At 43.4% G+C, this 22281-nt stretch overlaps 1 protein-coding gene across 5 annotated transcripts in view; it reads left to right on the top strand.

Annotated features, from left to right (window-relative positions):
- Positions 1-22281, top strand: part of KIF16B (kinesin family member 16B) — a 290550-nt gene that overhangs the window by 160203 nt on the left and 108066 nt on the right. The window lies entirely within an intron of this gene.

Below are 22281 nucleotides of genomic sequence, written 5' to 3'. Positions count from 1 at the left end.
AGGCTTCATTATCATTTTCATAATTGTCTCATATTTTGGAATTGGCTCTTTGATTACTCAATGCATGATCCCCTGGTCTTAGGCACGTTCATCTCATTTTATAAACTTACTGTAATAACAGACAGCTTTGATTCTTAGGGCATCCAGGAGTGTGGGAAGTTACGTTTACTACTTTTAGGCCCTGGGGGGACCCCTGAGGACACAAATGATAGTGTTTAAGATGGACTTTGTGGCTGGGCGACCTCAGGCAGTCAGCATAGCTGACGTGGTGACAGTGGAAATGCCTAAGAACAGGGAAATGGAAGAAAGGACTGTGGGGTCTTTTCCAGTTTCGTGAGGTTTCATAATTTTATTTTTCCTACAGAGAGAATGTCCTAGAAAGCAGTGGAGGTAAATGCAGCAGCTAACTGATATAAAACTGAAAATGACATCTTCTAGGACTGTCACGTACCGAGAGGTGGCTGTCTAGCACTGCACTCAGCATCTCACATCCATTGTCTCATAATCCTCATCATGACTCTGTCCCTGCTTGACATGTGGAGGATTTATCCCAGCTTGCAGGCCAACGGTCTCATAGTTAGAGCTGTGGTATGAGTCCACACCTACTGATTCCCGGCCCGTGCAGTGACCATGTCACTACATGCCTTTCTCCAGCTGGGGGCATATTCAGACCTGGGTCTGGTTCTGTGCCTGAGCCCCCCCATCACCACTTGGGCCCTTCTCATAGACACTGAGCCTGGATGAGCCTGGAGGCATCCCTCCTTGGCTCAAGTCCCTTCACTGGTTTGTGGAAAGCAGGTGTGCTTGAAAGGAATTTCTTCATCATCACTGGAGTTTATAACTGGGAGGGACCTTTGATCGTGTTTCTGTATTCCTCATTTTATGGGCAAGCTGAAGCCCAGATTTGACACCTTGCTTGAGCCAAAACAAATAGACAAACAAAAAACCCAAAGGGGAAAAAAGCCAACCACCAGTTAGTGCAGTACCGTGGCTGCAGGGTCCTGGGCCTCTCCGGCCCTCCAGAACTTGTTCAAGCACAAGCCACAGTTAACTGCCTTTGTCTGTACCAGTCAGTGCCCCCCTCTCGTACAGTGCTGTTGAGCAGAGCTGTGCTCTTCAGATAAATCTGTCTTGAATAAGCCGTATTGTTAAAGCCCTCTGAGCACTTATCGATGCTTCGGAAGGCACGTTTTGCTGGAGGTCTTTGATCCCTTGCGGTAGTTTCAGCAACTGCCTTTTATTGTGGCTGAGATGGAGTCATTCATATACTCACTTGGTTTAATATCACATGCAGGTCTTTAGCGTTAATTTCAGTGTAAGTAGTATGATCCCATCTGTTCAATATTGTTTGACTAGACTGTTCTGGAATGTGTAGCGAGCTTGCTTGGAATCATCTTCCAGCGCAGGGCCCGGCTCCAGTCCTGGAATCCAGCTACCAGCTTCATCATCCTCGATCCTGGTGCCTTTTGCTTTGAAACCATTGGGAGATGTTAACGTGCCTGTTCAGTGCCTTTGAAAAACNACTTGGTTTAATATCACATGCAGGTCTTTAGCGTTAATTTCAGTGTAAGTAGTATGATCCCATCTGTTCAATATTGTTTGACTAGACTGTTCTGGAATGTGTAGCGAGCTTGCTTGGAATCATCTTCCAGCGCAGGGCCCGGCTCCAGTCCTGGAATCCAGCTACCAGCTTCATCATCCTCGATCCTGGTGCCTTTTGCTTTGAAACCATTGGGAGATGTTAACGTGCCTGTTCAGTGCCTTTGAAAAACCAAAAACTGATCTGCAGTCCCCTCATCCTCTTGGAGACACAGGGTCACCAGTTTCGAGCCCCTCTCTCCCTCGCATTTACAGATGGGATCCAAATCCTTTTTTTCTCCTCTAAACATAGGCGGATGTGTATGTAGTCCTCTTAAAAGTGATNCCAAAAACTGATCTGCAGTCCCCTCATCCTCTTGGAGACACAGGGTCACCAGTTTCGAGCCCCTCTCTCCCTTGCATTTACAGATGGGATCCAAATCCTTTTTTCTCCTCTAAACATAGGCGGATATGTATGTAGTCCTCTTAAAAGTGATGCCGTTTTTGGTGGTTGGCTGGTTTTTAAGTTGCAATAGTTTTTCTCTATGTTTATAAAATGTAGTTCAGAGTATACTTATTTTTTCATCTTCAAAACTTTTCAGTGACTTTCCATGATCTAAAAAAATAAAATTCCACCCCCTTACTCTGTCACTCAGGCCCCCTGCTGTGCATGCTCTGGGTTCCAGCCATTTCAGGGACCCTTTCCGTTGTTCAGATGTACCTGGACTAGCCATGGCTTTGGGGCTTGTCTTTTGCTTGTTGGGGAGCCTGGCATGCATTTTGAGAGGCACATACTTGTCCTCTAAAGCGTGTACCTAGGACCGCTCCTCTGGAAGCTGTGCTCCTCGTCAAAAGTTAAGTGTTCTTTCCTCACCTTACATTCCTCCGTTTCTNCCCCCCCCCCCGGCTTGTGTTCCCTCTCTCGCTGGCTGTCTCTATCTCTGTCAAGTAAATAAAATCTTTAAAAAAAAAAAAAAAGTGATGCCATTTTTGGTGGTTGGCTGGTTTTTAAGTTGCAATAGTTTTTCTCTATGTTTATAAAATGTAGTTCAGAGTATACTTATTTTTTCATCTTCAAAACTTTTCAGTGACTTTCCATGATCTAAAAAAATAAAATTCCACCCCCTTACTGTGTCACTCAGGCCCCCTGCTGTGCATGCTCTGGGTTCCAGCCATTTCAGGGACCCTTTCCGTTGTTCAGATGTACCTGGACTAGCCATGGCTTTGGGGCTTGTCTTTTGCTTGTTGGGGAGCCTGGCATGCATTTTGAGAGGCACATACTTGTCCTCTAAAGCGTGTACCTAGGACCGCTCCTCTGGAAGCTGTGCTCCTCGTCAAAAGTTAAGTGTTCCTTCCTCACCTTACATTCCTCCGTTTCTGTTATCCTGGTTTTAGTCTTCTTTGTAATGGACACTCATCAATCAGCCTGTCTTTTCTGCCTGCCTCCTGTGGGGGTGGGGCAGCGTTCTAGCCCAGGGGCAGAGTTGCCAATAGCCCCCACAGGGTCAGTTTACCCCTGGCCAGAGGCCAGAGGCCATCACAGGTAATTTACAAATCAGTGCAGAAAGGGAAAGTGAAGGGAAATGTCTTGAGCAGTATTTGATGGAATGATCAAGGAGGGCTTCTTGAGGAGGGGTCTTTTGACCTAAAGCCCTGGAGCCACAGAAAGGCACAGAGAGGAGTGTGGCTTGGCTCTGGGTGGTAGCTATATAGAGATGGATTATGGTGAAATCAGAGTCATGCCCTGGTTTCAGATGTAAATAGCTGGGCAAAGGGTGGGTCCATTCCTGCGATAGGGGGGCAGGGAGGGCCAGGTTGGGCCAGAGTTTGCACAAGAGTTTGGCTTGTGTGAGTGTCTTTCCTATTTGATTGGAAGTTTTTTGAGGTCAGAGGCTTGTCATATTAATTTCTGTATTTTATTTTATTTATTTTATTTTTTTTAAAGATTTTTTAAAATTTATTTATTTGACAGAGATAGAGACAGCCAACGAGAGAGGGAACACAAGCAGGGGGAGTGGGAGAGGAAGAAGCAGGCTCATAGCAGAGGAGCCTGATGTGGGGCTCGATCCCATAAAGCCGGGATCACGCCCTGAGCCCAAGGCAGACGCTTAACCGCTGTGCCACCGAGGCGCCCCTAATTTCTGTATTTTAAAGTGTCATACACATAACATGATTAGTAAATGTTTGGCAAACAGATTAAGAGTGAAATTTTAGTAGGATGCATAGATCCTGCTGGGAAAGGTTTTTCACTAATTTCTCTGGGCGTGGATGTTCCAAATTGTGGGAAATGACTTATTCTGTAAAGGAAGGTGTTTTTGTCACATGGGTCAATTCCTAATTGACACTGCAGTTATTCGAATAATCTCAAGGTCATATTCAGGATCCTTGGGCAAAAAATGAGAAGANTCACATGGGTCAATTCCTAATTGACACTGCAGTTATTCGAATAATCTCAAGGTCATATTCAGGATCCTTGGGAAAAAATGAGAAGACAGTCTCACGATGAAATTAATTAGACCAAGGCAATCAGAGAATTCAAGTGAGAAACAGCATCTGTGTTAGATTGCATTGCAGTTGGCTGAGGAGATGGTTCTAGATGCATTTAATAAAACCGTTATACATCCTGTTCACCTGGCTTCAGTTCACAGACACGTTTTGTCTCTGCTTCCCCTGCAGTATACTCATTTGTAAAAATTCAAATTAAAATTACTCAGTACTTCACCAGCCTGACTTTATGCTCCCTGACGTCTAGCCCCCCTCAACTTGCCACCTGCTGTAGAGAATGATTGCCCATGAATTAAAACATAATTGGAGAAAAATTTCCTACTCTGATTTATGGGTGTCGCGAGGTGTCTGCTGCAGCAGCTTGGCAAAATGAAGCAGAATTAAAGTATCGCCATGTTGTTTATACCTTTTTTGATGTTACACGTGTAAATACTCTCGGCCTAAATTAAGTACCACGCGATAAACTGGAAGACCATTGAAAGAAATAGGTTTGCTTCTTGGACCCTGGCTAGATAGTTATTTAAATCTAGTAATAAGCTGCTTGGACACAAGAGCATGCTAGTTTCTCAAGATGGAAAAGTAGCACTGAGATGCTTCCACAGATCAGCACATATTTATTGAGAGTCTTCTGTGTGGAGAAACCTGTAAGTGTCAGATGCATGTTCCTGCCCAGGAGAACGGGCACATGCCCGTGCACCCATTCTGAGTGAAGGCCAGGCAGTATGTGATCCAGGGCGGAGAGTGGTGGTGTAAATAGCCCACCCTGGGGAGGTCTAGGAAGGGATCCTCTTCATGTAGCCATGCCTTCTTTTTTTTTTTTTTTTTTTTTTTAAAGATTTTATTTATTTATTTGACAGAGATAGAGACAGCCAGCGAGAGAGGGAACACAAGCAGGGGGAGAGGGAGGAAGAAGCAGGCTTATAAGTGGAGGAGCCTGATATGGGGCTCGATCCCATAATGCCAGGATCACGCCCTGAGCCAAAGGCAGACGCTTAACTGCTGTGCCACCCAGGCGCCCCTAGCCATGCCTTCTAATGTGTTGGCTAACTTGGAAAACCAGAGACTTCCAGAGAATCTTTCTTGATGTGGAGATTGCCTCCGGTTAGCATCGTGGAATCAGAGTCCTAAGCCTGATTCACAGGAACTCTTTTATCCTCAACCCAAATGTCCCTATCATAGCATTTCCCCCAGTTTCCACCTTGTTCAGCCTACTCTCAGAGCCATAGCCACACCCAGCCTGGAATAAATAGCCAGAGCCCATCTCAGGATAAGGGTAGTACGGGAAGGGGCTAGTGGGGGTTGTAAGGAGCCCTAAGTAAAGATCAGTCTGAAGCCCCTGGTCTGCTGCTTTCTTCTCTGTAGTTGAGGACGTGATGCTGTTGGAAGTCTGTCATACTGCCTCAGCTTGGAGGACAAAGTGGGGAAGAATATTAACCAAAGATTTGGTCCGAGGCCCCCACCCCTTAGGAATCCCAAATCACCCCCTCAGTTCTTCTGGAGGACGGTCTCCAAGATTCACAAATGAACTGGATTTTGTGCTGGGTCCTGAGATGTTTGCAAGTAGGAGAGGAAGACTGGAAAGAAGAGATTCTGGGAGAGGGAAGTTTTGTGAGCAGACCAGGGGAGTGCTGGGAGGAGAGAGTCCTGCTGAGCCTAAGGGGACACTAAGAGGAGTCCACAGGTTCAGGCCTGGCTGGGGAGCGCACTAGAAAAACAAACAAACAAAGCGTGAAAGAGCAGACAGCTGTTCTTTGGGGAGATGCACTGTGGCGTTTGGGCAGGTTGGATTAGAAGTAGGAGAGAGATGGCTGGCCAGGTTCTGTAGGTACAACCATGGTATCTGTGTATGTATCATGTTTTTATAAATTCTGATTAGTGTGTCCAGAATTTATGACCATGATTAAAATATACGGCCCCAAATGTGACAGAGAACTGTTTTCTGTACACCTGTAAAATGCACTGCCTTAACCATTTTTAAGTTCACAGTTCAGTAGTGTTAAGTGCATTCACGTTATCATGCATCTAATCACCAGAACTCTTCATTTTATGAAACAGAAAGTCTGTGCCCATTAAACAATAACCCCCCTTGCCTCCGTCTCCCAAGCCCACGCAATCACCATTTTAGTTTCTGTTTCAGAAATTTGACTGCCTTAGGTACCTTATATAGGTAGACTCCTGCAGTATTTGTCTGCTTGTGACGGGCCTATTGCACTTGGCATAATGTCTTCAGAGTTCATCGCTGTTGTAGCCCGCGTCAGAACTTCCTCCTTCCGTTGCACGCATACACCACGTTGCGTTCATCCATTCCTCTGTTGATGGACACTTGGGTTGCTGCTTCTACCTTTTGGCTGTTGTGAATCGTGCTGATATGAACATGGGTGTACAGATATCTGTTTTGAGCCTCTGTTTTTGGTTCTTTGGAGAATATCCCCAGAAGTGGAATTGTTGGGTCATATGGTCGTTCTGTTTGTGGTTTTTAGAGAAACTGCCATCCTGTTTTCCACAGCACCTGTACCATTTTACATTCCCACCAGCAGTGCCCAAGGGAGAAATTGGAAAATTTCTCCACATCATAGCTAACACTTGCTTTCTGTTCTCTCTCTCTCTCTCTTTTTTTTTTTTTTTTTTTAATATAATGGCCATCCTAATGGGTGTGAGGGGTGGTATCTCATTGTGGTTTTTTTCATTCTTTTTTTTTTTCCTTCCATTTTCTCAAGAATATCCAATCTGGAAAGTAATGTCTGGAAATATAGAAAGAAAGAAGATCTCAAAATTCAGTTTCCCTCCCCCAAAAAGCATAGTAAATAAATGATGAACATAGCTCTAACATGGATTGATTTCCTGATGACCTCTCTCAAGCATTGCCAAGTTCAGTTTAATCAGCTCATTAAGATTGGGTATCTCAAAAGCTGATTGATGGTAGGAATCCAAGTAGTTTTTCTAACCAGAGAGAGATGTGATCATCTTTGCATTTAGAGGGGTCACTCTGGCCTCTGAGCAACAGGGGCCCCAGGGAAGCTACGGGATGGACGCAGGGGTGAGGGCTTGAATGGAGACAGTGGTCAAAGTTACCGAGAAGAAGGGATGGGCTCCAGAGCCATTTGGTACAGGAAGTCATGAAGCCTAGGTGATAAATTGCATGTGGGAAGTAAAGATATTGCCTTCTGTTTTCAGGCTTAGATAATTGGTTGGGGGTTGTGTGCTAACCAGTAGAGGTACAAATGCAGGGGAAGGAAGAGCAGGTTGTCAAGAGGCAGGGAGAATAATGAGGACAACCTTGAAACGCTAGGCCCCAGGCCTTGAACTCTTTCCTAGAAGTGACTATGCATTTGGGTACTCTGTCAGCCCCTGTGTACCCCTTGGGCAAAGCTGGAGTCTGTGTGGCCTGTCAAAATCCCAGCTTGAAGGGGTTTTCCCCTGTTGAATGAAATCAATGTTCATGAGTTCAACCACTTTTTCCTCATCCATTTAGCTACTATTTGAGGGCCCATCATTTGTCCAGCCCTGTATTGGGACTCCGGTGAATAAGAAAGATAGGGGCTCAGTCACCTTGGAGCATGATTCATTGCACAGGGAAGACCTTTGTAAAAAGCCTGTCAGAAATCAGGACACCAGGAGCATTGTCTTTGCACATGCCGAACTAGGATTACTGGGGTGCCTTTAAGTTAGGGAAAGCTGTGCTGTACAGCCCGGACCCTGCAGCCCAGTGTGCTGCATCTCATCGTATTCACCGAATTCTCTGATCAGCAGCTGGCCAAGCCCAGTGATCAGTGCAGAGCTTCGTGTCCCCTATCACATCAGCTTTTCAGAAATGCTACTCAGCCATAAAAAAGGAAGGAAATCCTGCCTTTGTGACAACACAGATGGACCTTGAGGGCATTATGTATGCTAAGTGAAATCAGTCAGAAAGAGAAAGACAAATACTCTGATTTCACTTATATGTAGAATCTGAAGAAACGAATCAACCAAACAAAACAAAACAACCAAGGTCATAGATACAGAGAACAAATCGGTGGCTACCAGAGGGGAGGAGGGTGAAGTGGGTGAAGGTGACCAAAGGGTACGAACTCCCAGTTATAAAATAAATAATGTAATATGTAGTAACATAGAGCACGGTGACCATAGTTAATATTATTGTATGGCACATTTGAAAGTTTCTAAGAGTAAAACTTAAGAGGTCTCATCACAAGAAAATTTTTTGTAACTGTGGTGGCAGATGGTAACTAGACTTAATTGTGGTGATCATTTTGTAGTGTCTACAAATATAGAATCACGTGTTTACTTGAAACTAATATGTTCTATGTCAATTATATCCCAGTTTAAAAAATAATAAAATAAATGGCCAATGTAGTCAATACCTGAGGAGTGGTAAATGTTGGAAGGTCATCAGGGTGACTGTCACGGCCCTGATGGTGATTCCTGACTTACTTTATGCAGTGGCACAGGACAGACTCATTGACCTGCCCCTGGAAACCTGTCCCAACCTTAAGTCACCCCTCCTTAGCCCTTTGCGGTGACCTCTTCTTTCTCTAAGACATCTCTTCCTCCCAGCATCTGGCTTGGCCCCTCACTGCCCGTGTGACGACCTCTAAGTTCCAACACAGTCATCCGTGATTTTGTTCTCCAACGTTGTCTTCTGTCACTTTCCCCCTTGAACTGTATATTTTGGTTTAAGTGGCCAAACAGATCTTTCACAGTTCTTTCCAGGTCAAGCCTATGTGTAAAACCTGTTCATAAAACCATTAATAAAACCTTCCCTCTCCTTCCCTTGGCCAGTCCTCTTTGCCTTTCAAGTCTGAATATCAGAATGGTCTCCTCAAGAAGCAGTCTGTGCATGTCTTATTTGCGCTAAATGCTGCTGCTTTATTCTCTTACAGGCATTTTTTACATACTTTGATCATACAGTCTTTTCAAATTCATTTAACTGATGTTTATGTCTGCTTTCCCAGTAGGCTTCTTTTGGGCAGGGACCATTCCTTACTCATCTTTTCATCTCCAGAAACTCCCACTTAGTGGACACTTAACAAATGTTCATAGAGCTGTACGTTTTGGCCAGCAGATGTTCTCCCAGCGCAAAGGATGTGTCTGCTCATAGGTCTTCGGGTGCCCCATGCTTCACATGGGTCCTGTACACTTTGTAGTATCTCCGCTCTTTAACTGGCTCCTATCTTTTTGCATTTTTCACTCATATGGGTGTACTTTTTTGTGGCTTTCTTAACCGTTAAAAGTGAACATATTCTTGGTTTCTTTGGTATCATATAGACCTGATTTTTTTGTTTTTGTTTTTTTTGCAGTAGACTAAAAATTACTGCTTAATACTCAGTTTCTCTTAGAGCAACATTCTCCGAAAGAATTATGTCTGGTTTGGAAATTATTGTATGCAGTAAGAACCAACGTATCTTGAAAGCGACCAGTTCTTTTTTCTTTGTTTAACAGGTGACATACTGATTGTCCACATAGCCCCTGTCTAAAAAACCCCGTGCTCTAAATCATAATAAGATTTGGAGTTTTTGAAAGTGAACTCCTTACTACCCAAGAACATTTTATCAGTCAAAGTAGGTACATAAAGTTGGGTGTATCGTTTCTAACAGAGTTTTGGAACTCACTGCTGCCTACATCTCAGGCTCCCTGGAAACCAGGATTTGTATATACACATGCGTGGTACTTGGTGCCAAAGAAATTTTGGATGAGGCAAAGCAACCCGGTGACTTCCTTTGGGAGTTAGTTCCTCTTTGGAGTGGTGCCCAGCCAGAGTCTTTGCCAGGAAATAATTTCGCTGCAGGGGAAACATTCCTCCTCAACCGGCACAGTCTTTATGAAGAAACCAAGCCCAGTGCTTAGGCATTCTCTGTCTTGCTCTGAGACTGCAAACAGACAGCTAATTTGGCAGGATATGGAAGCTTTCACAGTTTCTTGAAAGTGCCCTAAGCAAAATTATATACATTCCAAATTCATTTCAGTCTTGAAAATGAAGAAATTTTCACTTGTGCATTAGCATCCTTTAAGCACTAACCAGTGGTGGGTTGATTTAAATGGATGTATTTGAATAATTAAGTTCTAAAGAGGAGAAACACCTGGGTTTCAAATCCAGTTGGGCCCCAAAATATCAAAGTCAAAAATCAGACATGTATTTGGTAAGCCATCCAAGGAGCATGATGGAGCGTGGCGTTCCGAACTAGGAATTGGCTGGCATCAGGGGCACCGCACACCTCAGTAGCTACGAAAGGCTCCTAAGTGAGGGTGGTCTGCAGTCATCAACAATCAAGGGATGGAGACGGTCAAGGGATAGTTATTTATTTTTTTTTAAGATTTTATTTATTTATTTGACAGATAGAGAGACAGCCAGCGAGAGAGGGAACACAAGCAGGGGGAGTGGGAGAGGAAGAAGCAGGCTCCCAGCAGAGGAGCCTGATGTGGGGCTCGATCCCAGAATGCCGGGATCATGCCCCGAGCCGAAGGCAGATGCCCAACGACTGAGCCACCCAGGCACCCCAAGGGATAGTTATTTTTAATCTAACTTTTTATTTTAATATGTTCAGTTTGAAAAGTTTAGAAATTACAAACAAGCAAAAAAGAACTGACTACACGTGGTCAACATGTCGCTGTATATTCTAGTCTGTACCTCTGTTCTATTATGTAGCCGTCTCTCTGTCTTTCTCTGTATGTGTGTGGGCACATATATGTATACTTGCTTATACACACATGCACGTACACGCACACGTACTTACATATTATTTATATGTGTTCTTTTACCAAGATGGGTTCATATTGGACTTGTAAGAGTTTTTTACACTTACTTACCTTTTCCTTTTGTAAATATTTTCCTACATTATTTTAGTGTCCATGTGATAACAACATTCTGTGGGTATTCTGTAACTTCTATCTGTAGGCATTTTGTTGTCTAGTTTTAAGCCCTCACAAGCAATTGGGGTGAACATATTTGTAGCTAAATCTTTGTGTTTTTCCATGATTACTTCCTCAGGGGGAAAAAAAGTAGAGATGGAATTACTAGTCCAGAAACGTAAATTGTTTTAAGGCTCTTGATACCCTGTTCAGGAATTGTCCTATAGAATGTTTGCACACATCACCACCATTTTCCACCAAAACTGTGAGAGTTTCCAGTTGCATGCAAACTGGAGAGGGATCCTCTTCTACCAATATGAGTCCACCCTCCCGCTTGTAGCTCTAGGCTGTATTCACAGGAGCTAGATTCTGGAGAATCCTGCTAACAGTGGCTCTCTCTGGAAGCACGTCCTGGGCATCCGGATCATCACCAAGGATTCCTCAAGGACCTAGTGTGTCCTGTGCTGAGCCACATGCTCTACTAGAAAGCTGTTTGCACTTAGCTTCAGCCTTCCTGGTCCTTTCAAGTGAAGAGTAGGGATAGCATTTCAGAATGTAAAGCTGGAAGGAACTAGATTGTGAACGAAGAGTTCTGGGATTGGAATCAAACAACCAGAGGCACAAGATGGCATTGAGGACTTCTCACTGGGTGACAACAGTTACGTGGAAAGAAAGTACAGTTGATCCTTGAACAACACAGATTTTTCTTTGCCCTGCACACATCATTTATATGTAGATTTTTTCGATAAATACAGTACACTACTCTGAATGTATTTCTTCTTCCTTATGTTGTTCTTAATATTTTCTCTAGCTTGTTTATTTTAAGAATACTGTATATAATATTCAATAATATGTTAATTGACTATGTTATCAGTAAGGCTTCGGGTCAACAGTAGGCTATTGGTTAAGATTTTGGGGAGTGAGGGGTNCTGTATATAATATTCAATAATATGTTAATTGACTATGTTATCAGTAAGGCTTCGGGTCAACAGTAGGCTATTAGTTAAGATTTTGGGGAGTGAGGGGTGCCTGGGTGGCGCAGTCGTTGGGCGTCTGCCTTCGGCTCAGGGCGTGATCCCGGCGTTATGGGATCGAGCCCCACATCAGGCTCCTCCGCTGGAAGCCTGCTTCTTCCTCTCCCACTCCCCCTGCTTGTGTTCCCCTCTCTCGCTGGCTGTCTCTCTGTCAAATAAATAAATAAAATCTTCAAAAAAAAAAAAAAAGATTTTGGGGAGTGAGAAGTTATACATTTTCAGCTGTCGTGAGGGTTTGGTGCCCCCCCGCCCCGCATTGTCAGTGGTCAACTGTAGTTTCATTTTCCTTCCTGTCTCCCGCCCCTTCCCTGTTTCTTCCTTATGTTCTGCTTCCCCATTTCCTGCCTTAAATGGAAAGGATAAATATATCACATTAGGAAGAAAGTAAGGAGACATCATTCACAGGATCAGGTCCTGTGTTGTGTTGAGTCTTCATCTCACTGTGGATGACTGTAAGCTTCCAGAAAATGGGCACAGAATCTAGTTTGTTGTTCACTTAGTGTCCAGCATAGCACCTGGAATTTAACAGACATCTAATAAATGTGAATGAAGTGAATTCATTTCCTCCCACTTAATTCATACCAGTGTACAAGGGGCCTCAGAACCAGAATCTGATTGTGGCTAGAGATACTCTTGAGTGGATTTGCACCTTCAGGTGAGGCCATGGTCTCCAGGGCGCCTCCTGGGAGAAAAGGTCACGTTGCCTATGAATGCAGTGCCCCTCTAGCTCCGTCCTTCTCTCTTCCTTTGACTTCCCAGGACTTTGGGACTTTATCGGTTCTTTTATCTGTTTTTCTCTTTTTGACCTCGAGTGTGGAAGTTTTATACATGTAGTTGGCAATATTTATGTTGCTGGTGATTTGGTAGTTAACCTGAGTTTTCTTTGATGGTTATTTACTTTGTCTCTACTGGTTTATTTTATCAGGCTTTGCCATTTTTCAAAAGTTTGCTTTGCTGCAAGGCTGATTTCTTCTCCAATTTTTGGTCTCCATTGTCTGGCTTTTTTTATGGACCATTTACTAACTTTACAGTTGCTGTAGAGTGCCTTAAATAGCTTGTTAAGATATGGTGTTGGGGAACATGGGATGAAAGCAACTGAAAGAAATGGGCTTCTTCCCTCCATTAATGGAGATTAGTGTTAATTACTGACTTTTTTTTTTTCTGTTTTCTTTTTTTGTCTTTGAATGGTATTCTACTCTGAGCCACTTAAGGCGATGAGCTTCCTGTGTTTTTGGTTTTCGAAGTAGGCAGAAAGATGAGCTGTAGAATTCAAAGAACAATCTGTCTTTATTCAGTTACTTCAGATTTGCATTGTCTGAGTAGTGGGCTGCATATCTGCTTCCTTCATTTTATAATTGCATAGTGGAAAGCTGAATTGTAAAGGTCACCTGAGGAAATGAGGCTTTTCCTAGTGGAATGACTAACGGTAGTTATGGGCAAGGATGGAAGATAGCAGATTTCCTCTTAGTGCCTAATGACAGCATGGTTTTCCTTTGATGTAACATACTGTATTAACTTGAATACACACCATGAGCTCTCTATAATTTGTTAGCTCACTTGATGAGAGCTCCTTGCTGGTTTAGTCAAGGGGTCCAGTTATGCGTATCTGTTCTTGCTTCCGGGTCTTTGCCTGTGCTGTTTCCTTCTGGAACACTTGTCCATATGTCCACCAGCTCCTCATGTGGCCAAAGCCTGCATAGTCTCTAAGATTCCAGTTTAAATGTTGCTTCTTCATAGAGGCTCTTCCAGCCTCCATCCAAATTTCATCTCCTTGACTGTTCACTCAGAGCATCCTCTGTCTTTCCTTTGTAGCCCTTGGTAGTTGTTAATTGGGCCTCTTGGTCTATATATTTAAAGGTAAGTGAAAGGGTCTGATTTTCTTGATACCGTGTCTCTGCTCCTCAGTAGTTGTTTGAGAAATGATTGTTGATTGAACAGTTGAGTGTGAGTGAATTATTGTGCCCCGACAAGAAGCTCCATCCCCTTCTTCTGTCACAGACTATAATTCTGACCTTGAGTAGCTGTGCCCCCATCAGTGACATTAGATGTTTAGTTTCCATTCGCAACCCCCATATCTGATGATCTACTCAGGTTAATCATCATTGTTGGATAAAATGGAAATGAACCAGAGATTCATAGAAGCAAAAAGGAAGTAAAATGGTTGCTATAATCACAGTAGATTAAGAAAAAATTTTGAAACAGGTAGTTTGTCTCATTATAAATTGAAATGCTTATTATGAAAAGTAAAACATTCAAAAATGAATAAAATAATCACAAGCATTCACAGTCCTCCCACCAAAAAATGATGATTGGTTTACATTTGTAATATTTATTTATATTTACAATATATATGTTTAATTGTACATTAGATATTGTAATTATGCATTATAAAGTTTACTTAAAAAAAAAAGTCGGTTAAGCTTCCGACTCTTGATTTCAGCTCAGGTTGTGATGTCAGGGACATGAGTTCAAGCCCTGTGTTGGGCTCCATGCTAGGCATGGTGGCTACTTAAAAACAAAAAAACAAAATTGAGATCACAGTAGATATACAGTTCTATATTCTGCTTTTTCATTTAACATTTTATTGGGAACTTTTCCCCATGCCATTGAAGACAAGTCTTCATTCCGTTTTTTGTTTTTTTTTTTAAGATCTTATTTATTTATTTGGGAGAGAGAAACAGAGATAGTGAGAGAGAAAGCACAAGCCAAGAGGAGAGGGAGAGAAGCATACTCCTGCTGAGCAGGGAGCCCGATGTGGGGCTTGATCCCAGGACCCTAGGATCATGACCTGAGCCGAAGGCAGATGCTTAACTGACTGAGTCGCCCAGGCACCTCAAGTCTTCATTCTGTTTATATCATAAATGTAACTCTTGCTTAATCATAAAGGACTTTTGGAACTATTTCTCCCTCCCACACACACAAATTGTTGATTACATTGCAATTAATCCATTTATATAAATCTTTGCCACTTTTTTTTCTTTTGTCAGCTAAATCCACACCCCCTTGAATGCTTTATTTGATGGCTACTGCTGCTTTCATTAAAGCAACAAGGGAAGGAATGAAGAGAGGTATCTGAGAAATAAGGAAGGAATGTTTGAGGGCCTAGACCATAAAAGGCATGACAGTGGAGAGCTGGGAGTGGGCGGACAGGCAGGGGGGAGGTACAACAGGTGCTCCCGGGACCTGCGCTCACCCCCAGCCTGAGACAGAGGCACGTACTGTACTGCAAGCATTGCTGGTTAGGTGTGTTAGCATTTTGTCTTTCAACGGGCGATATCAAAGGAGTACAAATGTGTAAAGGAGATTTGTAACGCTAACGCTCTTCACTTCAGTGAAGGGAGAGGAGCTGTGGCGCATTTTAAGTCTCTTTCACATTGTCATACTTCCTGCGTGCTCTCTCTTTTCCCTCTGCTCACAAACAGGCAGTTTTTCTTAAACTAACTTCTCAGGCTGCCCACTGTAGATGTGGCCAAACTATGTCAGCCAGCACAGACCTTTCCAACAACGTGAGATTGCTTACATTAATCATGGTGCAATTGTATTCTAGAATTGCATGATATTAAACTATGCTAGACAGTAATAGTTAATGATTTGGGGACTTGTCAAAAATATTTAATATTCATTAAAAGAAAAAGATTACAAAATAAGCTGTGTTGTTGGCTCTCATCTGTGTGTATATGTGTGTGGCTGGGAAGGCTAAAGGCTGTATACCAGGATGGAACAATCATGGTGATTGTATTGGTGTTTTACGTACTTGTATTTTCTAGATTTGCTGCAGTTAATTAACTTTCATCTTGAGAAGGGTGGAAAGCACCAAAAATTGTTCTTTCTTAAGGCAAAGTGAGCTCCGCATTGGCTGACAGCATCTCTTCCTCGCCCAGGTATTCTGTGACTATGTAATTGGGGTCTGACTCTGAGCCTCATGTCACTGACTTCAAAGCACTATTCACAGCTGTCATGGTTGAACACCTCCTATGTGCCTTGCAGAAGGCCCTCAGGATATACAGTCAATTAAGGTGGGTCTCTGTCCTCAAGGAGCCCTGGTGGGCAGGGCTCTGTCTGCCTTGTGTGACCTGTAGGGCCCTGAGTGGTTTGGGCCCTGGCTCCCTCTTGGGCCACCATTGCTCTCATACCATCACCATCTCCTGGTTCCATCTGCGCTCACCATGCTGGTCTTGCTGTGCTGCCAGCATGCCACACACGTTGTCTCCTGGTCGTTGGCCTGGCTTCTCCTTCATGTTGGCACCAGGTGCATCCTCATGGTCACTCCCTCCATTTAGCTGTCTCCTAAATGTCCCCTTCTCTCTCCATCCTCTCTCCTGGCTTCATTGTCTTCATAGCACTTACCCCATACCATACTTGTTGTTAGTTAGCTGTCCTCACTAGAATGGAGAGTTTATAACAGCAGGGACTTGATTCCTTTTGCTGAATCCACAGTGCTTCAGGCAGTGCCTGGCACATGGATGACATATTGGACAAGGGAATTCCTGTACTTTGTACTCAGTGCCTTGGGTAGAGGACTGCACAGGTTGGTGGGAGGAGAAGTTGCCCACAAAGGTGCTCCCGTGAGTGTCCGCTTAACCTTCGACATTCTGCCCACAGTCTGCCTTTTGGGTTTTATTTCTCACCACTTCCCTTTATTAGTTCTGAGCAACAGCCAGACATTCTCTTTACTCCTTCCTTTGCTTGTATCTTTTGTCTTCCTGCTCCTGTTTGTTTTTTTTTTCCACTAGATTTTTCCCCACTCACCACACTGTGCCCATTGTTATTCTGTCCATCTGTCAAGGCCCAGCTCGACAGCAGTTCCTCTGCGAGGCATCCTCTCATCCCTGCAGCTATAAATGTTCTCCCTCCACCCCATCTCCTGTTAAAAATGGAACTTTCTCGGCTTCATCATGTTCTATGTGATTGATATGCATGCATATTTTATTTCACTTCTAATCCACTAGTAAGAGGGAAAGGCACTATTCTGTATTGCCCTTGTACGTGGTAGGTGTTGATACAGGTTTCTTGGATGCATGGCTGAATGGAGTGGCAGGAAAATCACCTGCGGTATGCTATTGTGGTTTGTCCAACAGAGAGAGGTACATCTTGGAATAATGAATCGTTAACTCTTGGAAAACTGTTTCTAGGGTAAAAGTTACCATGGTTCAGCTGAGGAGGTGAGGTGGAATGCCAGAGTTGAAGTAAGAATGGAGGAGGAGGGGTACCTGGGTGGCCTCTGCCTTTTGCTCAGGTCATGATCTGCAAATCCTGGGATCTAGCCCAGCAGCCCAGCATTGGTCTCCCTGCTCAGCGGGGAGGCTGCTTCTCCGTTGTCTCCCTCTGCCGCTCCCCCTGCTTGTGCTCTTCTTCTCTCTAATAAATTAAAAAAATCTTAAAAAAAAAAAAACAGAGGAGAAGTAGGAAGGGGCAGGCTTCACTACTGGCTTCTCTAAAGAAGAGGTCACCTTGGACCGACCTCTCATACTGTCTGGGCCTCAGCCTCCTGGCCTGCAAAACAGTAGGGGGGAGCAAGGTGTAGGGGCTTGTGCCAGGTTGAATGCATGATCTCTTGAGTCCCCATGTAGCGGTAACTGCATGTGATCTTGCAGCTTGATCAGGTCGGTCTCCTGGGTTTAACATGTGGTCCTGGCTGCCTTTTTCGGAGCAAGTTACACTACTGTTATGAGAAATGCACTGGGGAGAAAACTCGCTTAAAATACTTATGGTATCAAATTTTACTATTTTTTTTAACTCAATCTTTGTTTCTTTGAGCACTTTCCATTTGCAATACAAAAGGCTTAAGACTGGCTCCTGAAGGTCTTTACTGAGTACTTTCTAGACTAGGGATTTGAAAGTTCATTGGAAAACCATTCCCAGAGTACTAGGGATGTTTGTGTCATAAACTCAGACTTCTAACTAAAAGGGGTTTAATTTCACAACCTCCTAGATTCAATTGCATCGTGAGACCCTCATTTTGATACATGCACCTTGAATTGCAGTTGTATATAAGTCACTGTACTGTAGGATAACCTGCCATGTTGTGCAGTGATCTGGGGGGAAAGAAGGGAAGTGGGAGGGAGTGGTGTAGTGATTCCATTGTCTCTACAAAGCAGCTATTCTCAGGTTTCTAATAAAAGTTTCTAATGATGCTCATAGGAAAGACCTCAGAGCCTTTCCATGAAGAGACAGGGTCTGAATGAATGGCTGCGTTATTCCTTTCATGCATTTCCCCATGTGCCTACCTTGGGGTCTGGTTTCTGCTCAGGTCTTTTCTAGTAGCTTCCCATCTGGCCCTGGCCAGTAACTGGACTGTGGACTACCACCATCCATTCCAGGTAACAGGCCGGGAGTTCTTTAAAAAACGACGTATACTTGATCAGAACGCAGCTGCAGAGTTCAGTGCATAATATAAACCTGGGGCTTCTTGTTCAAATATTAAGAATTGCAAGATGGCGGCAGTAGACAGTGAATGCAGGACCCTGTGCATTGTCGCAGGTTGCACACCCATGGGGTCATCTCTATATTTGATTGGAACCTAAATATTGTGTGGAAAAAATTCTGGCTTACCCAGTACCCAAGGATTTCCCCCTTACCTGTTCACATACCTATGGAAAATATCCATGTGGAGAATATGGAGACTGCCTTGCCTTCGGCTAATCTCTATCGTCAGGTGACTGCCTTCCAGTCATAACTGAGGTCTGGAGCGCAGTCTCTGGGGCCCTCCACGCCCACCCCCACCACAGCTGCCAGCTCCAGTGTTGGCTGGACTTGAGTAGCTCCTTTTCAAACGTGAAACGACATCAAAGGTACAAAACTAATCACCATTGGCACAACATAAGGGCTCGAATATTTATGCTTTCAGTTCATTTAAAATTTTTCTTTTTTTTCGTTCTTTTTTTGATAATCACAGTCTCACTTTCAATGTCATGGTGCGAACTGAGAAATTCCCACCCCCTTGCTTTTTCATTGCCGATGATAACAGGAATATAAATTGCAAGATGTGCAATTATACCTAAAAATGCTAGATGTCTCTTAATGCAAAAAAAAAAAAAAGGCCTTTTCTCATAAAAATAGATTGTATGCTATGCCTTTTTGTTGGACCTACCACAGTATATGTACTTCCAAATGTCATTTTAAAATGCTAAAAACAGCTGCAAAAATTACATCCTTTTGTGGTTTTCCTTTTAATTGTAACATTTAGGAAATTAGCATTTGGGGGCAAGATAATTCCAGTAAAATAAGATAGTGAATTACACTTACTTAAAATGAAGCCACATTAAAATACAATTACAGTTGATATTCTTTCCTTGATATTAACATATTCGCATTTGTATTTTACCTTCTATTGAGGTTTGCTATTAAAAATAATTATCATTGATTAAGAAAAGAGGTGCATTTTTTAAAGTACGATTAGTAAATATATAATGTTTAATGGAAGTCATACAGTACCAGCAACAGCCAGTATCACCTCATATTTTAAAATACAGTTCTTGGCTTTGTAATTAGGACTCTCTCCTCAGAATGGTTGGGACTTGGTTTTAAGTTAAGACTGAGCATCTTTTATTCTTTTTTAACTCTTATTTTTTAGGAAGTGGGAGTCATGAGTTATCGCAGACATAATGCTTATGGTTAAGCAGTCAAAATTTTTCCTTTTTTAGAAACAGGCCATAGAAATGAATCCATATTTCTTCATTAAGAATTAAAATGGGAATGTCTCTCTGATTTCTTGACTCAGAACCTTCCATGTCATTAGATGCTACTCTTCAGGAGGGGTCAGAGCTGTGGCCTCATACATCTAAGGTTGACAGCCAACACTGGTCCAACCACTTTTCCTTTCCTCATCACAATCAAATGTTTGAAAATGAAAACTTCTACTGAGGAAGAGCCAGGGATTTCATCAGCCCAGAGACGCAGCTGCCCCCAGACCCCTCCTTGCTGTGCCGCCCAGAGCACTCTGATCTGTTCACTTATAGCACCCGTCTCTCCTACTCTTTGCCTCTCCTTACTGTTGGCATCTAGTTACCTTCTAAGCGTCGCCATCTTTTTCAGTCCTACTGTTATCTTGGGTGATTCCATGTGGATACTCATGGTTACATAAGTGAATTCATGTCTTCAGCCTGGAGACTTCTTAGATTTTTCACTTTCACCTGCAAGCCTTGCCTTGTCTCCACTTCTCTGTCCAGCCAAGTTTTCATCCTCAACACTTGAGCCATCCTCTTCCCAAATGCTCAGATGGTCCTTTGGTTGTTTTCACTTGCCAGACACCAAGCTGGGTCCACTAACCTGTCTCCTCGCCTGAACCTGTATCCAGTATCTCAGCTCAGTGCTACAAGAGAAAGCCACATCAACACAGAGATTGGTGCCTCTGTAAGTTGACAGTCTCTAAGCTTGAATGATGCCCACCCACCCCCTATTGCATGTTGTTCTTATCAGTTCTCTTGCCTGGTGGCCTCTTTGTCTATTATCAATAATCTCCATGTTCTTTATGCCTCTAACCACACCACATTCCTCCTTATTCTTAGCAGAGAACCTTGCTTCTGACCTCACAGAGAACACAGAAGTCCTAAGAGAACAACTCTGTCAAAGTCCACATCTGCTTTGCTTTTATCTTTTCCTCCATCCATCGGAGCATGGGAGCCAGGATTTGATAGACTTTTGGGATCAACTAATTACAGAGCCCATGCTCTTAGCCATTGTTCTGTCCTCTTCTTCTCATGCCAGCTCAGGGACCTCTATCCCCAGTTTTTTTTATACCTTCTCTCTTCTGGCTTGTTTGTACTAGGGTTTAAGTATGCACAAGTCTCTCCCAGCCATTAAAATAAGCACCCATTCTCCTAAAATACCACAGCCCCCCTTTGTAACTAAAATTACTGAGAAAGCTCTCTAATGTATCTGCAAACAGCCTCTAATTTCCTCCCATTCAGTCCTCAGTCCACTGCAGTCTGGCCTCACCCCAACAGAGCTCACTCCAAGTGTACCAGTAACCTCCATGTTGCTAAGTTCAGTGAGTTCTCTTTGGGCCCTATCTTACTTGACTTTCCTGAAGGATTTCATACTACTGCTTCCCCTTCCCTCTGATTTCCTCTGCCTGCCCTTTCCTGACCTTCTTTCTGTGTCTTCAGCTGCTACCTAGCCTCGTTCTCGCTGGTCACTGTAGTGTCTGTGGTCTTCCAGACTTTACACTAAGCTCCTTTATTCTCATTCCATACGTATGTCCCGGGTAACCTCATCCATGCTTGTGGTTTCATTTCCAATCTAGATGCTGGTGAATCCCAAGTCTGTATGTCCATCCTTGACAAGGGCCTGAGAGCTAGATCTTTGTACGTATTTCCCTTCCTGTTGGACATCTCAATTTGGATGACTCTCCGGAAGCTTTAGATTCAACATGTGTAAAATTGAGCTTACCTTCTTGAAGGCAGGATGGAGAAGAGATTAAAATTGTGGGCTCTAAGGTCGAGGTTGATTCTGCCATTTACTAACAATATGGCCATTTCTGACATTTAAAATGGGATAATGATGGCACTTACCTCACGGGGCCATTATAAGAGTTAAATGCAAAGTCCTCAGCACCAGGGTATAGAATGAATCTTCAGTGGATGTTAGCTGCTACTCTCGTCTTTGCTACTGGGAGAACTAGCGCTAGTGCGGCTACCATTGCTACTTCTGCCTCCCCCACTGGCTCTGTCCCCAGTGCTCCTCTTCGTCCCAGTGGATCCTAACAATAAGAGGCAACACTCAAGCACTTAATATGTGTAGGTGCTCTCAGCACTTAATACGTGTAGGTGCTCTACAAACTCTGTATGCATTACCTCATTTGATCCTCGCTACAACCCTTTGAGGTGGGCCCTATTATTTTCTTCGATTTCTATGAAAATTAAGTGTCCAAGGTTAAATAACTCATTAGTCATCTCACAATCACTAGAATTTGTGTTCAGATCTGCAGACCTTTTAACTTATCCTCTGGGTAGTTAGGTTTTGCCCTCCCACCTCCTGTGTAGCCTGGCCAGAAACTTGAGGGGGCATCTTTGACTCTTCCTTTCTCATCACAACCTCCAACTTCTGTCAGCTTGACCTCCTAAAGATCAGAGATCTCTTTATCCCAGTTATGCCAGGTCTTGCCTCCATCAGCTCTCATTTACGTGACTACGGTGGCCTCCTAGTTTCTTGGCTTCCCATATTGCTTCCCTCCTGTCTGTTCTCTGTAGAACACTAGGTCTGTGTGTTCTTTGACAACCCTGTTCCAAGGTACTTTTCTGCTACCATCTTTAGGATCAAGTTCAGAGTCCTTAATATAACTTCCAAGGCTCTTCAGTATCTGGCTTCTGTTGTCCTGTTA

The sequence above is a fragment of the Ailuropoda melanoleuca genome, chromosome 13 (genome assembly GCF_002007445.2).
Source record: "Ailuropoda melanoleuca isolate Jingjing chromosome 13, ASM200744v2, whole genome shotgun sequence".
In the NCBI taxonomy this organism is placed as follows: domain Eukaryota; kingdom Metazoa; phylum Chordata; class Mammalia; order Carnivora; family Ursidae; genus Ailuropoda; species Ailuropoda melanoleuca.
The sequence above is the reverse complement of the archived record's forward strand: the minus strand, read 5'-3'. Positions and strand labels throughout refer to the sequence as shown.